Source organism: Panthera onca, chromosome B1, assembly GCF_046562875.1.
Source record: "Panthera onca isolate mPanOnc1 chromosome B1, mPanOnc1 haplotype 2, whole genome shotgun sequence".
NCBI classification, from domain to species: Eukaryota; Metazoa; Chordata; class Mammalia; order Carnivora; family Felidae; genus Panthera; species Panthera onca.
The window spans coordinates 59120698-59139618 of NC_138342.1; the positions used below are offsets into that span (position 1 = coordinate 59120698).

An 18921-nucleotide genomic window follows, 5' to 3' on the forward strand; every position below is an offset into this window, starting at 1 on the left:
CTGGCTCTGAGCTATCAACAAAGAGCCTGACGTGGGGCTCAAACTCATGAACCATGAGATCATGACCTGAGCTGAAGTTGGACACTCAACTGATTGAGCCACCCAGGTGCCCCTAACACCTAATGTCTATTGAGGGCTTACTATGTGCCAAGAACTGTTCTATGTACTTGGCATGTATTATATCCTTTAATCTTTACAAAAAACTTATGATACTATAATACCCTTTTTTGACAGATAAGGAAACAGAGGCAAATGGAGGTTAAAGAATCTCATAGTAGGTGGCATTTTAGTTTGTATTTTAATGTGGTTTGATTCTGGAGTCCATGCTACCACTACATTATGTTTTGATGCCTGCCACATGATAAATGCTCAACAAATATTTATTGAATGAATGAATTTAATAGGCCCAACTGGAAGAAAAGAAGAGCACTGAGGATTATTGGAAATAAAGTAAAAAAGTTAGGTCCAGATTTTGGAAACTCTAGGATCCTGAGAAGTAGTTTAGATGAGAGGTGGTTGGGAATAGAGATTCATTGTTGAAAACACTTTTTAAAAGATTAGGTTGGCAACAGTTTGTGCAACTTCTACTCTGTGCCTTCTAACTCAACCTTCAACTTGAAGTTAGAACATTTAGAAAAAGGCAGGATGAAAATATTAATGGGAAAATTATGCAATAGTGCATAAAATCTAAAGGCTGACATTTTGTTTCCTTTAACTGAAGGTCATATACATTTAATAAAGTATCTTTTTCAGATAGTTTATGGTGTGACTATTAATATCTTATATTTTAAAAACAGGAACAGATTAGAAAAATCACTTCCTACAGGGTGTTTAGGGGCAAGTCATATCCTTTGAGAATTCAAGTTACATGCTGTTACCAAAGCTCTTTATATGTATATGTTTTTGACAGATTTCTCTTATTAAAACATTTTTTTCAATTAGGGTTTTAGGATGCATATTAAATCCAAAATAATAAAATCCGCTGTAACTATCTATAACTTTTCTTTCAAGTTTATTTATTTATTTTGACAGACAGAGGTAGAGAGTGCATGTACATGCATGTGGGGAGGGGCAAAGAGACAGAGGGAATGAGAGAGAGAGACAGAGACAGAGAGAATCCCAAGAAGGTTCCACACTGTCAGTGCAGAGCCTATTGAAGGGCTCAAACCCACGAACTGTGAGATTATGACTTGAGCTGAAATCAAAAGTCAGATGCTTAACTGAATGAGCCACCCAGGTGCCCCCCTCTCGATAACTTTTAATACTTTCTGTTGGTTCCATGTTCATAAGGTAAATAATACTTTTTTTTTTTTTTTTTTTTCTCTTGCAAACAAAGCCACGTATTGGCCCAAGTGTCTTAACTGGAAAACTTTGCTGTAATCTCTAAGTGTGAAATTCCACCTTCAAGTATGTTTGTTGAGGGTGGTAAAGACTTAAAAATCATTGTCCTCCAAAGTAATCTGACTACATTAGGTGAATACCAGGAACTTTAAACATGGTTTTGGGGCTTACCCAGGGGTAGTGTAAGAATCACAACATTCCACTGCTTTCTCCACCCTGTTCCTACCCCCAACCCCCTTTTTTACACATATTACACTAAGAGTGAGACACTGTAACCAAATCTCCCTATTATAATAATATTTTAGGTGTCTTAATTATTTCAGAACCAATAATCCAGAGTCTTCTGCTCTTCTAAATTTTTTTCACTTTCTGTTTCCCTATACACTACTGTGTTACTGCTGATGAACATTGTGGCAATCTAGAGATATAGACATGAGTTTTAGTGAAACAGACAAGACCAGGCTAACAGGAAAAGACTTGTCTTTGCATACCTGAAAGGCCCTTTTTGTTGCCCTGGGCAATATATATCTAAACCTATACATTCCTGTTTTTAGAATTTGGGAATACAAAGGGGAGATACACAAAATAATACCTTACACTTGCAGGGTGTCTAAGTGTGATATTTATTATCAGAAATGGCAGAGAGCTTTGCATCTTAGAAGTGCAAACAGCAGTCATTTACAAATAATATATGAAATATAATTTATGTTTCATTTATATGCTGCAAAAAGTTATACGACTATAATTATAAATTCTATTTTCATTCTCTCTTGCTCCCTCTTTTCTTCCCTCCTTCCATCCATTTTTTAAAAATCTGTAGTGTTGATTAGGTGATATAAATAACACAGAGAATTTACTGTACTTTGAGGAATATTATCTTTAGCATATTTTAACATATAATTATTGGTTTTAAGTTTCCATCTTATAATACTGAGATGAAAGCCAAAATGCAAAAGAATTTAAGTGACTAAACATATTATGTAATATATAATATAATGTGATATAATATGTTGTGATATGATATGCATTCAAAAAAAGAAACCCAGGAAGTCTCAATCGAAATAAATCACTTTTGAGAGTTTTGTGGAGAACACTTCAAAAAGATAGGCAATAATTCTCTGAAACAACTGAAATCCAGGCCTGTGTTCCTTCAGTTGTGAGAGACAGGTCCTACATATTAAAACATAATGAACAAAGAGAACAGATAGCAGTTTTTAATATGAGCTTCAATCAAAATTCACAGAGAAAGTTTTGATTTTTTGGCATTGATTTGCAATGGAGCTGCTTCTTTCAGGGACAACTCTACATAGCATATGGCACAACCAGAGCGGCAGGAATTTATTCCTTACTAAGGATGGTCGATAAATTTCCTAAGCAATACTAGAGAGGAAAACCAGCTATATGTAATAATTTATATTAACATACCACAGGGCGCCTGGGTGGCTCAGTCGGCTGAGCGTCCGACTTCGGCTCAGGTCATGATCTTCCAGTGTGAGGTCGAGCCTCGGGTAGGGCTCTGTGCTTGCCGATGGCTCGGAGCCTGGAGTCTGCTTTGGATTCTATGTCTCCGTCTCTCTCTCTGCTCCTCCCCCACTCGTGTCCTGTCTGTCTCTCTCTCTCAAAAGTAAATAAACATTAAAAAATAATTTAACATATGACAAATCAGGTATTTTGGAACAGTGGGGAAGTGAATGAGGAAGATTTTATCAAAAAAGTAAAGATTAAAATGTGATGAGTGATCAGGACACAACGTGAAAAGGTTTATAAAACATAGAAGAGCATACCTGGATATTTTAAAACAACAAATTAGGAAAGTTTAGCCTCTTTTTTGACGGAAACAATATCTGTATCATATAAAGAGTTCATAGAAAGTGAAAACCTAAATATCAAATTCTCAAAAAAAATGAAAAAAGAATGTAATTTAACAAGGAAAAATTAATAATGAGACATGCAAAAGTGACCGGTTTCAGTAGAAATTAAAAATTCAATCTCAAAGAGTGACATATTATAGTTGTATTCCTATTAACATATTAAAATTTTGGAGAAATTTAAATGACTAATGGTGAGATTATTTTGAAATTGCTGTATTTTGCTGGCATCAGGATAAATTGCTCAAACCATTTTCTGAAGTAATTAGGCAATAATATAAAAAGTTACATAGTCTTCTCCTTTTGATTTTCTAATACTCCTAGGAATTTATTCTTTTGAAAAATTCTGAAGAAAAAAATGGCACGCATTATAATTTCATAGGATGGGGAAGGAAAAACAGCAAATGGCTAACGATAGAGAAACTCAATGGAATACTATACTGCCATTTGGAAGGGATAGTTGGGGCACATGGGTATATTCAGTGAGGTGCTTCTCAATAACTAAGATTAAAGAAAAAAGATAATTTTGCAAAAAGGAGGCAGAAAAAACTCAAAGCATAATGGATCAAGGCAGAAGAAGGAGAATGGCTCCCAGGTCCAAAAAATATAACTGTAACCAGAAGGAACTTATTGACACTCCTAATGAATGTGTCAGTTGACAACAGGATTGATCCCCAGTGGAAATGACAAAAAGGCAGAAATCTTCAAGACAAAACAGGTCTTCCCATGCAGTACTGTTTAGGACTTTATTATACTGCTTAGAAGTGCTGGAAGCTATTGTGGGGACAGGCACTTAATTGCATTAGGGACTCCGTGTTTGTGGTCCATTCTAATCAAGCAACCTCCTATGCAGCTTGCCTGGAGGGAGAGAATGTGATAGGTCAAAGCAAGCACAAGGAAATAGGCTTGTACCTTTACTTCTTAATTCTCCTTGTAAATGAATCAATTGCTATTTTAGCATCACAGATGTCTCTCAGGTTTGATAGGATGAATTGATATCCCTGTATTCAATTAATTCTGGGACAGGGAACACACTGGGTGTCCCAGCCTGTGAAATGAGGGGACAGTGAAAATTTTCACAAGGTGGGTGGAATGTTGTGGACATGACTAGTTAGCCAGCCTTCCACAGGTGATACCTCATTTTACAAAATCTTTGATTATCTACACATTAAGATGAGGAATCCATGCAACAAGCAGAAAAACAGTTTTAACATAATTTTAAATGAAAAAGGTGAGGCATAACATTTTGTCGATTAAGAAAGCAGCAATTTAGGGGCGCCTAGGTGGCTCAGTCGGTTAAGCCTCCGACTTCAGCTCAGGTCACGATCTCGCGGTCCGTGAGTTCGAGCCCCGCGTCGGGCTCTGGGTTGATGGCTCAGAGCCTGGAGCCTGCTTCCGATTCTGTGTCTCCCTCTCTCTCTGGCCCTCCCCCATTCATGCTCTGTCTCTCTCTGTCTCAAAAATAAATAAACGTTAAAAAAAAAAAAAAAGAAAGCAATTTAAAAGATGCATGAATATGGGCACAATAATAAGGGAACTAGGGAAAAGAAACAGTAACTGAATTAGAAGGGCATGCCAATGTTTCGTTTTCTGTAACTGCTGTTTTGTTTACATCATAAAAACAGGAGAAAAATAAATAAAAGTTCTGCATTGTATGGATATACAGTTTATAACAATATGATATTTAATCATATAAATCATAGCATATTTAATAATGATCAAATGATAAAATATACATTAAGCAATGCTAAATTTAGAGGCATTTTCATTTCTAAGTTACCTATGAATCTGTTAAGGTCAATACATGGTAACAGAGAAAACTCAAATTTAATATGAAGATTCAATAGCCACATAACTATATACCTCATACCAAAAAGAGTATTTTCTGGACATAAATATAAATGAATATCTATTTGCATCTGCTAGTTTTTCATAGTCAAAATCTATAAGAAATAATTTTGTTATGCAGATGCTCATAATTAGGAAGCTTATCACATGGTGATTTCCATCTACATCCTTAGCAGTTAAAGGTGTTTTTCTTTTTTAAGTATCGTGATCTACGATTTAAATATTAAATAAAATTTATTGTTAAGGGCTACAAGTATTGGGCTAGTAGAACAAAATAAAGTCAAATGTAAGCATTACCCAAATGTAGGCTTGAAATTAAAAATTTAACCTTAAGTATGTAAGTAATTTCATTCACATAGTGATTGAAAATAAGCAGAAATGTTATCACTCCAATTCTTTCCTTTCCTTTGTGTGTTTATTCTTTTCCTTTAATCTCTCTTTTTTCTTTTCACCACTGAATCAGCTCAGTGCAAGCCTGCACCTCCCTCTACAGTGTGAAAATAGCAGTTCCTTTTCACTCATTCTGCAGGAGAAATAATCTTCCCAAGAGGAACTTTGTTAGTGCCTCCACAGTCTGCTTTGCAGGGTTCAGCATCAAAGCCTATTTTTATCACCAGTTCTCCTGCTTGCCCTCCGTCTGGCTGCTGTGGAAGCTGACTAGATGTGAGTCAGTCACTGCTTACTACATTCAGAACAATTTCTCATGGGTAAGAGTAAACAACAAGGAGTCATGGACTATAAAGTTAAAATAAACTGCAGTAGCTTTATAGAAAAGCAAGGAGAGAGTAGATTTTATTGTAAATAAGGAAAGAATGGAGTCCATTGAGTCTCTCCAATACATTATATCATCAGTCAGACTTAAAACACTTTGTATTCAAGTAGGCTGAAACCTATTTAGTTAGTCTCTATACTTCTCATTCATGGCATGTATAAATGTGAATTTAGACTTAGTTTAAAATTATCTTTTTGTTTGTTGGTTCCTGGGTGCATTTTATTCTACAATGACGTTTACCGGGATACTTTTGTAAGCACAGATGTGTACAGTATTGAAAATACAGTATATGCAAACACAGAGAGACAGAAATAGACCCAATTTTAAGAGGTTGTAAAATACAATTCTCTTTTTTTTTAAATGTGAATATAGTTGACACACAATGTTACATTAGTTTCAGGTGTACAACTTATAGGTGGTTTGACAAGTTTATACACTATGCTATGCTCCCCACAAGTGAAGCTAGCATCTGTCTCATTGTATTATTATCACAATATCATTGACTGTATTCCTTATGCTGTGCTTTTTATTCTTGAGATTTATCATTTCATAACAGGAAGTCTGTATATCCCTCTCCCATGCACCCATTTTGCTCAACCACTTACTCCTCTTTCCTCTGGCAACCATCAGTTTATTTTCTGTATTTATAGATCTGATTTTGCTTTTTGTTTGTTTATTCATTTGTTTGTTTGTTTTTTTAGATTCTACCTATGAGTAGAATCATATAGTATTTGTCTTTCTCAATCTGACTTGTTTCACTTAGCATAATAGCCTCCAAGTTCATCTATGTTGTCTCAAATGGCATTGTCTCATCCTTTTTAACGGCTATATAATATTCCTCTGTGTGTTTTTGTGAGTGTGTGTGTGTGTGTGTGTGTGTGTATACTACATTTTCCTTATCCATTAGTCTATTGACAGACACTTAAGTTGCTTCCATATTTTAACTCTTCTAAATAATGCTGCAGTAAACATAAAGGTGCATACATCTTTTTGAAATAGTGTTTTTGTTCTCTTTGGGTTAATACCCAATAGTAGAATTATTGGATCATATAGTATTTCTATTTTCAATTTTCTGAGGAACATCCATACTGTTTTCCACAGTGACTGTACCAACTTACATTCCCACCAACAGTGCATGAGGTTTCCTTTTTTCTCCGCATCCTCACCATAAAATACAATACTCTTAAATATGCCAGCCATCTCCCACAAACACAGGTATATTCTTAGATGTCTTTCCCTTCCCCTCTACTCCTTTTGGAATACACGGAAAGACAGGAGGAAGCCAAATATAAACATGTTATTCAACACAAGTAGACATCAAAGGAAGAATTGAGTAAAAAATATGGTGTGAGATTAATACAGATAAAATACATAATTTTGAACACTAGTGATTCCACTATCATGTTGGTTTAAAAAGTTGTATCTTGCAATTATTTTAAAGAAATAAATTTAAAAGCCTTTTCTATAAAAATAAATACAAAAGGCTTTTCCATTGTCTCAAAATAGTTTTTAAAAGATCTCTATTGACATACTCTACGTGTGTTCTGACTAATGTAGAGTAGTCTTGAGGTTGTATTTCTTTATGAACTGGATTTATATTTATGTTAATGCAGTATTGGATTCTATTAACCATTTAAAAAAAATTTTTTAATGTTTATTTTTTTGAGAGACAGAGAGCAAGTGGGGGAGAGGCAGAGAAAGAGAGGCACACAGAGTCTGAAGCAGGCTCTAGGCTTCAAGCTGTCAGCACAGAGCCTGATGCAAGGCTTGAACCCACGTACCATGAGATCATGACCTGAGCTGAAGTCAGATGCTTAACTGACTGAGCCACCCAGGCACCCATATATTAACCATTTTTAAGCATCCATTTTATATTTTAGCTCTTTGTGAGTGCAGGACCTACTAAAATCCTCTCATACTTTTCACATAGTCATTATCCTATGTTTCTGAGATTGAAATTTTGAACTTAAGAGCAGAACATTGTGTGAACTACAGCCAAATTTTATCTCATTTACTTCACTTCTTTATTCTAAATTCTTTAAAAAAAATTTTTTTTTAATGTCTACTTATTTCTGAGAGAGACAGAGACAGAGCTTGAGAGGGGAAGGGCCAGAGAGAGAGGGAGACACAGAATCTGAAACAGGCTCCAGCTCCGAGCTGTCAGCACAGAGCCCGATGTGGGGCTCGAACTCATGAACCACGAGATCATGACCTGGGCTGAAGTCAGACGCTTAACCAACTGAACCACCCAGGCGCCCCTTCACTTCTTTACTCTAGTCAGTTAAGGTAATCATTCTGAATCTTTATTCTGTTATCAGTCATATCATTTACTGCAGGGGTTGGCAAACTTTATCTATATCTGTAAACTCTAGATTGTAAATATTGTAGGCCTTGTGGGCCAGGGGTCTTTGTTACATGTTGGAAGAAAGAAAGACTGAAATAAAGAAAATAAGAGAGAAAGAAAGAGAAAAGAAGTAAGGAATCTTTTGAATGTAAAGAGCATTCTTAGCTCAAAGGCCATACAATGGCAGACCTCAGATCAGCTTTGACCACAGGCTGTAGTTTGCTGACCTCATGGTTATATTGCTGTATTGCAAATCAGCTCACTTAGTGGCTAAAAATATGAAACATTATTATCTCCCTGTTTCTGTGGGTCAAGAATCCAGGACTTGGCTTATCTGGGTACCTCTGCCTCAAAGACCCTCACCAGGATTCAGGTGCTGTCTGAGCTGCAGTCCCATCTGAAGCCTCAACTTCGAGAGGACCTGGTTCTGAGCTCACTCACGTGGGTATTGGCAGAATTCAGTTCCTCGTGGGCTATTGGACTGAATGTTTCAACTCCTCACTAGCTGTTGGCCAGAGGTCTCTCTCAGTTCCTTGCCACATGGACCTCTCCATAAGGCAGCTTGATTCCATCACAGCAAGTTAGCAAGAGAACAAGAAAGAACATGCAAAATGGAAGCCATAATCTCTTTGTAATCTGATTTTAGAAGTGACTCCCATCACTTCTGTTCTATTACATTTATAGAAATGAGTGATTAGGACCAGTTCACACACAAGGAGAGGGGATTACATGAAGGTGTGAATACCAAGAGGTAGGAATCCTTGGGACCATCTTACAAGCTTTCTACCACATCAGCCCATCCAGAATTTTCTGCAACTTAAACAAAGCATGCCTTATTAATCCCAGTTTTTGATTAAAATATTGGAGAAGGGGTGTTTGTGACAGAGTCTTGCAGCATATTTTTCCCTCCAGACTGACTCCAGTCCACTAACTAAAATTATGAATATTGCTAGATGCCTAACTGTAAATTCTCAATAGTGGTGTCATCTGACTAACATTTTGTCATCGTATCTTTGGAGATCTCAGGAGACATTTCTGTCAAAAGCATTTTTAAAATCGCACTGTTTATGCTTCGCCGGACAGGTGAAATCAAGTTAAAGTAAGATTCAAGGACTGTCTTGAAGAATAAAATAAATCATAGCAATACTGGAGCTGAACGGATGTCATAAATAGAGAGGACCATTTCCATCTGCCTTGCCTTCTTGACAGGCAGTTTTAGGGCTGACTGCATCTTCTATGAGACTCAATTTTTTTAGCCAACTAGTGAAGCTGTCTTTCTCTTACTTCCATTCATGCTCTCCTAGAAAGATTTGTATTTTCTTGTAGAATAGCTAACAGACCAAATCAGGGGCAAATTATAAACATTTTAACAGTAAATCACAATCATAGTTGATTCAGGGATCTTTCAAAGTTAGATAATACTAGTCATTAATGCCTGCCATCTACATAGCAACCATATACCAAAACAATGTTTCTACTACTCCCAGAAAGAAGTGTAATACTCTGGTCAGAATTGACAATATAAAGTCCCATAGTTTTAAGCTCTGTATCACTCAAACTTCAATGCCACTGAAAGATTGCAACTCTTTCCCTATTGAGCAATATAACAATTACTACTTATTGAGTGTATACTATGAGCCAAATGCTGCACTAAATAACTTTATAAGGATTTTCTCATTAATTCTCTTTAACAATCGTGGGAGGTAGGTACTATTATTACATGCATTTATAGAGAAATTAAGCAGCTTGCCTGTGATCACTCAGAAGCCAAATTCTAAAACCCAGTATCCTAAATCCAGAGTGCTTTCTCTTAAAGCAGAGGCACAAGTATAACATTTCTTTGAAAAATGCTAAGGCAACTTTTCCTAGGAAACATAATTGAAGGATTTACTAATTACTAACTTTTAAAAAAAGTTTGACACCACTAGATGGCAACATTTTCAAAAGCTTTAAAAAAAACTTTAAAAAGTTTAAGGTAGAAAAGTAATTCAACTTCATTATTATTTTATTTTTTATTTTTAAAAATATAAGCTGTATTGAAGCATAATTAAATAACATAGTAAGATATTTAAAATGTATATTGTGGTGATTTGATAAATGTATAGATTGTGAAAGGATTATTTCCATCTAGTTAATTGTCATATCCATCACCTTATTTATTTATTTTTAGAACATTTAGGTTCCACTCTCACAGCAAATTTCAGTTATAAAACATAGTCTTATCAACTAGAGTCACCATGTTTTACATTGGATCCTCAGGCCTTATTCATCTTACTGCTGGAAGTGTGTACCAACTTCTCCTCATTTGCCCCACACCCCAGTCACAAGCAACCACTTTTCTACTCTGTTTATATGAGTTTGACTTTTGGGGAATTTATTTATAAGTAATTGCACGCAGTATTTGTTTTGCTCTGTCTGGCTTATCTCACTTTGCACGATGTTTTCAAGGTCCATCTGTGTTATCACAAATGGCAGGATTTCTTTCTTTCTCATGGCTGAATGATAGCCCATAGCATACATATATACACACACACAAATTTATGCATATATTTACACACATATATGTATATATTATTTTTATATATACACAATTGTATACATTGTGTGTATATTATGTGGTATGTATGTGTATTTACATATATACATAAATGTAATACATAGGCACACAAAACACATTTTCTTTATTCATTCGTTGATGGACAGTTTAAGTTTCCATTTCTTGGCTATTGTGAATAATGCCACAGTGAACATGGGAGTGCAGATATCTCTTCAATAACCTGTTTTTATTTCTTTTGGATATATACCTAGAAGTGGAATTGCTTGATGATATGGTAATTCCATTTTTAATTTCTTGAGGAACTTCATACCGTTTTTTTGCTACACCAATTTAGATTTCCACCAACATTGATTAGGAGTTTCTTTTTTTCCTCTCCTTTCCAACGTTTGTTATGTCTTGGCTTTTTGATAATAACCATTCTAACAGGTGAGGTCATATCTCACTGTGGTTTTAATTTGCATTTCCTTGATGGTTAGTGATGTTGAATATCTTTTCATGTGTGTGCCTATTGGCCATCTGTATGTCTTCTTTGGAAAAATGTCTATTCATTCCTCTGCCCATTTTTTAATTGTTTTTTTCTTTTTGCTATTAAGTTGTATAAGTTCTTTATATATTTTAGATATTAACCCCTTATCAGATAAATGATTTATAAACATTTTTCCCTTTCTGTAGGTTGTCTTTTCATTTTGTTGGTGGTTTCATTTGCTCTGCATAAGCTTTTTTAGTTTGATGTAGTCCTATTAATTTATTTTTGCTATTATTGTCTTCACTCTCAGTGTTAAATAAAAAAAAATCATTGCTAAGACCAATGTCAAGGAGTTTCCCTTTATATTTTCATTTAGGAGTTTAATGGTTTCAGGTCTTATTTCAAGTCTGTAATCTATTTTGACTTAATTTTTGTGTACAGAAAAATGATGTATAAAATGATGAGATACAGTTTCATTCTTTTGCATATGTCTCTTCAGTTTTCCCAATACTGTTTATTGAAGAGACTATTCTTTCCCTATTGTGTATCTTTAGCCCTTTTGTTGTAAATTAGTTGACTATATATGTTTGGGTTTATTTTTCAGCTCTCTTCTGTTTCATTAATCTATGTGTCTGTTTTTATGCCAAACTCTACGTTGATTGCTGTAGTTTTGTAATATAGTTTAAAATCAAGAAGTGTGATGCCTCCAGCTTTGTTGTTCTTGTTCAAGATTGCTTTGGCTATTCAAGGTGTTTTGTGGTTCCATACAAATCTTGGGGTTGTTTTTTTCCATTTCTGTGAAAAATGCCATTGGAAGTTTGGTAGGGATTAGATTGAATCTACAGATTTCTTTGGTAGCATAGACATTTTAAAAATACTAATTTTTTGAATCCATGAACATGTAATATCTTTTTATTTGAGTCTTCTTCAATTTATTTTATCAATATTTTATAGCTTTCAGTATATAGGTCTTTTACGTATTAACTTTATTCATATGTACTTTATTCTTTTTGACACAATTGTAAATGGAATTTTCTCAATTTCTCTTTCTGATAGTTCATTGTTAGAGTATGGAAAAGTGATACTGATTAAGTATCCTTCAACTCTATTCATTTATTAGTTCTCATAGTTTTTGGTAAAGTCCTTAGGGTTTTTGACATATAATAATAATATGTCATCTGCAAACAGAGACAGGTTTACTTCTTTGTTTTCAAAATAGATGTCTTTTATTTCGTGTTTTTTGTTTGTTTGTTTGTTTTGTTTTGTTTTGTTTTGTTGTGCCTGATTACTCTGGCTAGGACTTCTGGTACTATGTTGAATAAGAATGGTGGAAATGGAAATCCTTATCTTGTTCCTGATCTTAGAGGTAAAGCTTTCAGTTTTTCACCATTGAATATGATCTTAGCTATGGCATGTAATTTATGGCCTTTATTATGCTGAGGTACATTCCCTCTATACTTACTTCATTCATTTAAATCAGGAATGGATGTTGAATTTTGTCAAATGCTTTTTCTTCATCTAAAGAGATGATCACATAGTTTTTATCCTCCATTTTGTGAATGTGGTATATCACATTGATTGATTTGTGTATGTTGAGCTATGCTATATATAACAAATTTTAGTGACTTTACAATAAAATTTTTACTGCCTGGAATGAATCTCTCCTCATTTATTTCATACTCTTGTAGACATTTTGAGGTCTCACTTACATATGTATCTTTTTTCTCTGTGAGACTTCTCCCACTTATGCAGGCAATTATATTTTTCTCACTGTACCATTATTGTACCATGTACATGATCCATTTGAGTCTTCAATATGTTGCATATGTCCTGGTGATATACTTATGTGTCTATCTTCCCACTCTATTGGGGCAGTCCTAAAGGCAATATTGTTAAAAATTCATATTTGTAAACGTCTCATCCACCCCAGTCTCTGTACACAGTGTTTAGCATTATATCTGACACAGTAGTTTCTCAATACCTGAACAACAACAACAAAAAAGACCTGAAATTTACATATCACAACCTATTGATCTAATTCTAATAGCCTTTGAGTTCTTTTCACATTTTTGTTATTATATACACTGTTTCAAAAAAAAAAATCCTTGTTTCTGTCTTGGGCATACATGAGAATTTCTTTAGAAACTCTAGCAGCAGAATTTGGGGATCGTAGAGTACATATACCTACACATGATTTTAACCATAGTTGACATTTATCATTCATTTTGGCTGTTCATCAAGTAATTTGCCTTCCTATGCTTTGGGAACTTCCCATTTTATGAATATGATGGGAGACAGAGTGTACTTTCCACCATAAATGCTGAAATGTCAAGTACTTACTTTCTTAACTTTGCTTGGACCTAGGGTGTGGACATGTGATCTTGGTTCTGTACTTGGAATTGGGAGTCCATGCATTAGATGAGAGGAACTCTGGACAGCTGTGTAGGTCATTGCGGCAAGATTAAGTTTTGTAGCAGTACTAGGACCCATGCTATTAATGGCATTTAGTATCCAAGCCAACTGTTTGCACTGTGGGCAGCAACAACTACTGTTTGATGAAGTCTTGACTCTAATTGTCTAGGCCTCCTAATAATTCCATGAGCTACCCCAAATCCTTTTAATAATATCCCATTTTGCTTAAATCAGTTGAGCTTGGTTATTTTTTGTTTCCAACTAAAAATCCTGATTGATATAGATGAGCACCCGTAGGAGGCTGGGAGCATTTCTAAATATGCTGAACAGTTAAAAAAAAAAATGACATTTTCAAAATTTTAACTTATGGCAAAAGTTTAAAATTAGCTACAAGAAATATGACCAATACATATCAGCATGGAATCTGAGCATTCTAGACCAATAAAAAGGAAGACTAAAGTTTTCATATTTAACTGAGTTTACCTATACAGGTATTCTTATGAGGAATTTGACTTCCAATGTACTAGCTTAAACATCTGAGAGAAGTTTTAGTTGTTTTATTTTTTGGTTGACTTAAATCTAGACAATATCTCATATTAAGAGAAATTGACATACCACAAAGAAGAAAAGAGAAAAGAATTAAAAGATTTAGGAGGTGGAAATGTTGGATTAATTTGTTATATACATTCTGCTTTCCTCATTCCTAGCTATATTCCTAAAATGGATCCAGAAGACAACCTCTTCACCAAGTCCTTGAGAAATACATTGTAGAGGAGAATTCCAGCATATTAGGTACTCTCCTCATTTCAGTGAGGATGAAGAGATTGTAGATTGGCAGAAGCTGATTAGAAGCATTCAATCAATAGAGGTAAATTGGAATGATTACAATAATGGTAGACAGTAAATTGTTTGCCATGAGACCACGTAAGTATTGATTGGAGCTGCCAATGATGAATAACATATTTTAAAATCAAAATAACCAAAAAGTTGGTCATGTCCAGCAGTATTCCATCATCTAATGGAAGTAATATATATGGAACCATACCTAAGAATGTCTAGAGGCACAAGTAACTTGCAGAAGACCTACATTCTGACTATACAACTTCTACAACACTGTCATTTCTCCCTCAGCCTCATCTAGGGACTCACAGGAAATTCCTTATTACCTACATACTTGACTCATTAATAGATTCATCTAAATGATTTGTTGGTGCCGAGGGGAAGTGCAACTGTTACTGCCTTACAACCTCATTCACGGTTGGCCCTTAAGGACCAATGGGTGTAATTTTTAGTATTTCAGATCATTTTCCAATTTTTATGAAAGGTGTGTTATCAGCCACAAATCCAGACTTACTCATGGTCATTGGCTAATGGAACTGGAAGAAAGAAGAGTATAATCTTAGAAACAAGGGGGTTTGAGAAGTAAAATACATGGATAGACCCTTTTTAATGGAACTAAAACATAAGAGCATTGTCCTGAATGAATGCTCATCAAAAAGCCCTTACCATAGAGGAGTATCTTGATCAGATGGACAAAATGACAATTCCTTTAACTGTGGGTCAACCTCTTTCCATCGACACGTCATTACTTTTTTAATAGGCTCATGGATAAAATGGCCATCCTGTAGGAATAGAGACTATATATGGACTTAACAATGTCAGTGTTTACTTCTGTAGGGTGATTTGTTCACCATTACTTAATACCTAATTTACCAACAGCAGCAGAACAACTTATCCTCAACCTTTTATGTCACAAATCCACTAGTTTTCTATTGCTCCATAAAAATTATCACCAAATTAACAGCTTGTAGCAACACACATGTATTATTTCACAGTTTCCATGGGTCATAAATTTGCATATGACATAACTGGGTCTTTTGCTCAGGGTCTCACAAAGCTGCAAGCAAAGTGTTGAACAGACTGCATTCTCATTTGGAAGCTTGATTGGAGAAGAATCCAATTATAAGCTCATTCAGTTTGTTGGCTATATGACTGAGGGCCCTGTTTTTTTGCTGACTGTTGTCCAGAAGCTGTCCACATTTCCTTGATATACAGTCTTCATGAACATGGGCACTTATTTCATCAAACCACAAACAGAGCTGGTTTTATGAGCTTGTATTCTACGCGGTCACAGATGTCCTGTGGTTACAATGCCCCACACTTGGTTTAATGTTCTTCTGTAGCAGTTTTGAAATTCTTAACAATTTTTGAATAAAAAGTCCCACATTTTGCTTATGCGTCGAGCCCCACAAATTATGTAGCCAGTCCGACCTGCAAGGAGAATCTCTAACTTTAGTGTGTTAAGCTGGAGTCTTTAATAACATGATGTAATCACAAAAATGAGATCCATCACCTTCTACCATATAATATAATCACAGGAATGACACCCAATTACCTTTGCTATAGTATGTTGCTTAGAACCAAGTCACAGGTCCTGCCCACACTCAGGGGAGGGAATTATAGAAGGGCATGAATACAAGGAGGTGAGGATCATGAGGGCCACCACTAGCATCTTTCTGCTATAATACCATAAACTGGAGTAGAGTAGATGGAGGGCAGGTCTTTAGAAAGAGTATAGATCAGATTTCTTGGCCTGCCATGCTTTTGTTAGCACCACTATTGCATGGAGTTTCTGATCGTCTTATTTATGGTCACTGTATTCCACACAGCACTGACTCCAAGGAACTGATTTTTATAGTTAATAGTTTATCCTTACCATTCACCTTCTACGTTGTCAAAATGTACTTCTAAATATCAACTTATAGTGCCAGGTGGGAATGCAATACCTTGAGAGGCTAGGATGTTGTCTCATATGAAGCATTATGTGCTTGAAACCTGCAACCAGCGTGTGGTGCTGTTTTTCTCACAGCCAGAATGCACAAATTTGAGACGCAATGTTTTGAAGTGGTGGTTCACAAAATTATACCCAATGCTGTACTTATAAAATTTTTTGCATCTTGTCTTCAGAACACTAGTTCTTACTAGTTTAGAAGACTTAATACCTAAAATAAATGGTTTCATCAGAGAACATTAATAAAGTTTAATTGAATTGAAAGTGCACAGATCCCAGGTGCCTGGATGGCTCGGTTGGTTAAGCATCGAACTCTTGGTATTGGCTCAGGTCATGATCTTGAGGTTCAGGAGATTAAGCCCCACATTGGGCAGGCTGACAGCATGGAGGCTGCTTAGGATTCTCTCTCCCCCACTCTCTCTGAATCTCCCCAACTTGTGCATGCTCCCTCTCTTTCTCTCTCTCAAAATTAATAAATAAACTTTAAAAAAAAGTGCGCAGAACCAACTGGCCATTTGGGCAATTCATGCCACTAGACAAATAAAAAGGAAGTTTGGGTGTTGGCAGAGGTGATTGATGCTGTTTATGAAAGCTACACAATGCTACACAATGAGGACAAAGAAGAATATGGATAAAATCCTTTCTTTATAATTTTTATTTGTTTTTCTTCTCTAACTTCATTTTCTGAGAACTTCATTACATCTTTGAAAAGCAGGGGCTTTAGTTGGCATCTCTGTATTATTATTCTAAAAATAAAATTTCTTATTTTTCACTAAGTATGATGTTTGTGGAAGGTTTTTAAAAAATGACTTTTAGTTAAGCACATTTTCTTCTATTTTTGGTTTGTTACTTTTAAAAATCATGAATGTGTATTGACTTTTTCTAATGCATTTTTTCGTTAATTGGAACAATCATAAGTTATTTCTTTAATCTGTTAATGTGGTGAATCACATTAATTGGTTTTCTGAGGCTGAGTCATTTTTGAGTTCCTGGAATAAACCCCACTTGGCCACCTCTATCTCTATTTGTTCAGTGCTGAATGTGATTTGTTAATTTTTTATTTAGGATTCTGCACCTGTATTTAAAATGGCATTCACATACAGTATTCCATTCTTGTATTGTCCTTGTCCAGTTTTAGTTTTAAGGTAAATTGTTGGAGCACCTGGGTGGCTCAGTAAGTTAAGCATCTGACTCTTGGTTTTGGCTCAGGTCATGGTCTCACAGTTTGTGGGTTCGAAACCCGTGTCAGGCTCGGTGCTGAAAGTGCAGAGCCTGCTTGGGATTCTCTCTCCCCCTCTTTCTCTGCCCCTCCCCTGCTCTCTCTCTCTCTCTCTCTCTCTCTCTCTCTCAAACTAAACATTAAAAAAATAAAAATAAGGTAAATTGAGTAGTATATTAGTTAGCGTTCAGTTTAAGACAACAGATTCTCTGCTACACAAAAAGGGATTTATCCTATAGGATGTTACATGGCTTATTTAGAGATATATCACTAGAGCTGAAGGGGACTTTTACCTGAATTTTCAGGAATTACACCCAAATCCATATTGTAGAACTGGGTCATCAAGATAGATAATGCCAGTGATGCAATCAAGAATTTAAAAAATTTTAAAAATTATGCCTGCCATCTCTGCTATAATCAGGAAGCCAATGATGTAGAAAGTTACCCATCGGGTGGGTTCCAGAGACTTTTCTATTGCCAGTTCCAGAATCACATTACTTCCTGCTAGTCATGGAGTCATCTGCGGTTAGGACACTGCTGCTAGCTACTGGCTCAGGAACCAGCTCTGGGTTTGTCATGATACACTTGCAGCCTAGTAGATACCATGACCCTGCCTCCCTCCCCATTTGATTCTCTTCCAGATTGAAGTTTCATATGGGTTAAGTTACACAGCAGAGACTGAATCACATCTGGAATTTAAGCAAGAGAGATTCTGAGAAAATGCAGTGTTTCATATGGTTTCTAAGGACATGAAATAGGTATTGAATGAACCAATCCACACTGGTGTCAGTGTGTAATTCTCCCTATTTTCTATGATCTGAAACAACTTGTATAGGATTGGAATGATCTGTTTCTCTAAAGTTTTGTGAAGCATGCCTGTAAATTTTGTCCTGAAGAATCCTTTAAACTGCACCACTTTAATTTATTTTATGTGTGAGAAAAGGGGTAAGAGAAATCATATTTATATTAATCTGTAAATGAGTAAAATGTCCTTGGAAGCATTCATGAATAAATGACAAATGTTAAGATGCTTTTGGGAAAGATGCAGGGTAGTTGGAGGATATGGTGGGGAAGAGAATTTTTACCATATATACTTGGAGTATTTCAAGTTTAGAATCATATGGATACTATCTATTGAAATATGGAATATATATAAAGTAATGGCATACTATTACTTTATGATTTTAAGGATTTCCTCTTCACCTATTCCTAATATATGGCTTTTGTGACTTCTTTCTTTGATCTTTTCCCCTTGATTGCCAAAAACTTACTTATTTTATTAGCCTTTTCAAAACTAGCTTTC

General features: G+C 35.4%; 1 pseudogene; it reads right to left on the reverse strand.

The window, feature by feature from the left end:
- LOC132693075 (small ribosomal subunit protein eS24-like) overlaps window positions 1-15194 on the reverse strand; it is a 29291-nt pseudogene extending 14097 nt beyond the window's left edge.
- Between the last annotated feature and the right edge of the window lie 3727 nt (window positions 15195-18921).